Genomic DNA, 4,226 nt, shown 5'->3' on the forward strand with positions numbered 1-4,226 from the left:
TTTCACCCCAGTGCTCACATGTGCTGGGCACATAAGAAACACTTAAATGTTTTTCCATTAAATTCAGAGACAAAGCCCTAGCTTACCAACAACACTCTTTAAGCTTGTTGTCTAGGTATCTCAAGAGAAGCACCTGGTGGCCCAGTGGATACAGAACTGGGCCTGGAGTCAGGAAGACCTGAGTCTAAATCCAGCTTAGCTGTGTGACCCTGGGCAAGTCACCTAACTACTGTTTACCTCAGTTTCCTCAACTGTAACATGGGGATAACAATAGCAACCTACCTTGCAGAGCTATTGTTAGGATCAAATGCAATAATATTTGCAAAAAGTGCTTAGCACAGAGTCTGTGCTATTTGAAGATCAAATGTGATAATACTTATAAAAAGCGCTCAGCACAGGTGCTATATAATTGCTTATTTCTTTCCTCCACCCCCAAGGTACTTTCTCAGGCTGTTACAATAAAAAGCTTGCTATTCCCTCCAGGAAAATAATAAATCTGCCCTCAGTCACCCAGAGATTTTATTTCCTCTTCAGGTGTTCCCCATTTTTCACAGGGCCCAAATGTACATCATGTCCCAAATATGGAGCTGGGTCTCCCATAGTACACTAGGGCAAACAAAGATGACCTAAAAAGAATAACCCTGGCACTAAATGTGCAACAAAATATGTTTCCCCCGTGAAAACCAATGGGTTCCCCCATGGCTTTTGTTATGCTATCATTCAGTAATGAAAGGTGAAAAATTTGTCCCTAAGCAGGAGTCAGAAGCCATTGATCTCTACTTACATGACCTTTCATCATAGAATCATAGCTTTAGAGTTGGAAGGAATCTTACGGGCTATCTAATCCAGCCATCTCATTTTGCAGATAAGGAAACAGAGGCTGAAAGATATTAAATGACTTGCTCAAGGTCCCACAGACAGGTAGAAGTGACAGAAGTAGGCTATGAACCCATGTCTGCTCACTCCAAATCCCATGCTCTTTCTCTTTTTTTTTAACTTTCATTTTATTTTCAGTTAATGGACACTTAATTGCTCCTACCTCCCTCCCCACTTGTGGGAGGTAAGAGGAAGAAGGAAAAGAAAATCCTGTTTAACAAATATGCATGGCCAAATGAAACAATTTTTTGCATTGCTCATGCCCAAAAATAAACGGGTCATTCTCCATCCTGAGTCTGACTCTCTTTCAGGAGTTAAGTAACATGTTTCATCGCTGGTCTTCAAGGATTGTGATTGGTCACCGGATGGGTATAGTTTTTGAGTTTTTCAGAGTTGTTCATCTGTACACTGTTATTATTGTGTAAATTGTTTTCCTGGTACTGCTCACTTCACTCAGCGTAGATTCCTACAAGGCTTCCCACATTTCCCTGAACCTGTTTGTATCATCATTTCTTAAGGCATAATGGTGTTCCATTACATTCATATCCATCAAATTTTATTTAGCAATTCCCCAACTGATCAGCACTCCCTTTGTTTCCAATTCTTACGATACTCTTTCCAATGTACTTCCTCACCTTGATCAAAACCAAAACCCACTGGTTTTCTTTGCTTCTTTCTCACAACCCTGAAAGGCAGCAAGTTAACATGTGCCACCTGAGTAAGTGATTAGCTCCTTGACTGAAAGAGTTATAAAGCCTAGAATATTCATTTGCTATGCCTTGTGGGAATAATTGTGAGTACAATCTTGAAAGGACATTTAGCCATTTAGCTATGGGACTAATGTGGTGTGGAAGCAACATGGGACCAGGAGTCAGATGACCTGGCTTCTAGTCTGGTTCTGTGACTAACTAGCTGTGGTATCTTGGACTGTTCCTCAGTTTTCCCATCTGTAAAATAAGGGATTTGATATGGGTTATTATTTCTAAGCTCTAACATTCCTTGACATTTATTAGTGGCCAGGAAAGGTTTATTCTTAGGACAGAAAAGAAAGAAGATGAGTAACACTTCAGGACTCTTGTAATCCAGAGAGAAGATCCGAAGATTCCTCCTACAGATATGCCCACCCTTTCCTTCTGTCCCCTGAGTAAGGGAGGGCTCCCTGGTACCGTCCATTAGCTTTGGGGCCTACCATCTATCATCAGGTGGTGATGTAGAGCACAAAATTAACTAAGCCAGTCCCCTCTTTCCAACCTAAAAGCCTGGCCTGGGTCTCTGAAGTCCTGGTAGGGTTTCTCATAAGGATGTGTAAATGAAATAAAGAAGTGCTGGTGATCCTCAGACTTCCCATCCCTCCTGAAAGACACAGTGGCTGATAGAACCACCCTGCTTATACCGATCTAGTATACACTGGGCCAAAGAAGTCTTCCCAATTTGATCCCTTTGCTTCCACATGTCCACCTGGGTGCCCGGAAATGGCAATAACAAGGAGAAAAAGGAATTCAAAATGAGATCTGCCTTTGTCCTGACCGGCTTCTATTGCTCTTTATCTCCCAGTCAAAGAGGCTGTTCTTACAGCCTCAAGGAGACTCACGGGCTCAGGGTCTGCATTGTCACCAGGGGGATTTTCAGTCCAGCCAGTAGACTGACTTGGCAGGGCTTAACTTTAGTTATTATAGCACCTCTGGAAGAGAGAGATAAAGCAGAGAAGCAGCTGTTGCAATCTTGACTAAACAGGGCTCTGGTAAAGCAAGCTTGAAAATGGACTATTTAAGAGGTTGGGATGTCACAGGTTTGATTACAGAAGTGGGTAGTGGGGTGGGGGGAATCCGTGGATTGTAGATTCTGTTTGTCAGTTGGCTAAGGGGGTCAGCATGTGTGTGTCTGTGTCTGTGTGTGTGCGGGTGTGATTGAGGTGGGCTGGAAAGGGGAGGGCTGTGTGTGTGTGTGTGCATGTGCCTGTGTGTTCACGATATATATATACCAGTGTGAAAGAGACACAGCATAACGGAGCCACATAACAGAGAGAACCCAGCGACTGACAGCATTCAGGTAGGTAACCGCATGCTAACCTGAGCAAAGAGGCGAGCTGCTTCTCACTCAGACCAGCGGCTCAGCATTAGAAAGGAGCTCCTCTCTCCTTAGACATGCATCTTTCTGTTCTCTGGATGCTTTGAGCTCTCTGGGGTTTGGGACTTTGCTTTTTCCTTGTGAGAATATTCTTTCTCTCCACCCCCATCCGTTATTCCCAATTGTCTTATTGTAAGTGTCTGGATTTGGGCTTGAGTTTTTCATCCCAAGGGAAAGCTATGTTCTGGATAGAAGATGGTCCAGCTTTTTCCCGGGAAATGAGGTGGCTGACGGGCTGAGGAAAAGTTTCCTTTCCCCATTTTGGTTTCCCTTGAAATCCTGACTTGCTTTGAGATGCTACAAGGCAGAGGGACGATCAAGGGAAAAGGGGGTGTGTTTGGGCTTACCTTCTGGATCATTTCTTCCATGATATTAAATTAGGCTTTGTCTTTCCTTATATTGTCCTTTCTGTGGTTTCTCCTTTCACCCCCTGATTTTGTGCTGATGTGAATTTTTATCAAGCTTTTAACTTGATGCAAATGTTGGGGTTTGAGTTTTGAATCCTGAGGGATCACTTTTTGTTCACTTACGGAAAAGACTCTGTTTCCCAGCCAGAACTGTTAATTATAGGACGGGGGTCGTCGGGGGCACAGGGCGAGGAGGCATGGGGCAAGGGAGTTATGCTCCGTCTGAATATTGAGTCCGGCTGTTGGCATGCCTGTTTCCCATAAGGATTCTTTGAAGGGGTGACCTTGTCCTAGTATTCTCTGAGTCATTTTGCAGTGTTTTTTTTTTCTTCTTTTACCTTCTCTTATCTCTAAATTTGCTCCCTTCAAGATAATACTACTTTCAAGAAAGCATGACATCTGAACCCTTTTCCCTCTTCTTGTCCCTCTCTCCATTACTTCTTACTCTCTGTTTGTCTCTTCTTCCCCCTCCCTTCTTAATATTCCCCCAGTGTCTCTACCCAAAGCTTGTCTCATATATGGGTATGTGCTATTGAGTTTACATCATATATGTATTCCCCAATGGGAATTTTTTTCAGGGAGGGGTATCAGGATGATTTGGGGAAATTTACCATTTAAAGCACTTTACACTTTACCTTGAGCTCAAATATCCTGATGCTGGACTTAAACATCTGTGTTTACTTTATTCCGGGAATACATAATTGGTCCAATTATAACCAATAAAATTGTCCTGAAGATTTAACAAAAGATGTGCTTTTGCTCAGTATTCATTGGTAAGAATGCCTAAACCAGAGAAAGCTGCCAGTATGCACACAC

General features: G+C 42.9%; 1 protein-coding gene across 1 annotated transcript in view; it reads left to right on the forward strand.

The window, feature by feature from the left end:
- Window positions 1–2,812: 2,812 nt before the first annotated feature.
- The window catches only part of PNOC (prepronociceptin), a 51,758-nt gene continuing 50,344 nt past the window's right edge, over window positions 2,813–4,226 (forward strand). The window contains exon 1 of the mRNA XM_069075381.1: window positions 2,813–2,925. The gene's annotated coding sequence lies outside the window, so the exon portion shown is untranslated. The remainder of the gene's footprint in view (window positions 2,926–4,226) is intronic.

The sequence above is a fragment of the Petaurus breviceps genome, unplaced genomic scaffold (genome assembly GCF_028583685.1).
Source record: "Petaurus breviceps papuanus isolate PSGF00001 unplaced genomic scaffold, PetGlider_PUasm1.0 90919, whole genome shotgun sequence".
Taxonomy (NCBI): domain Eukaryota; kingdom Metazoa; phylum Chordata; class Mammalia; order Diprotodontia; family Petauridae; genus Petaurus; species Petaurus breviceps.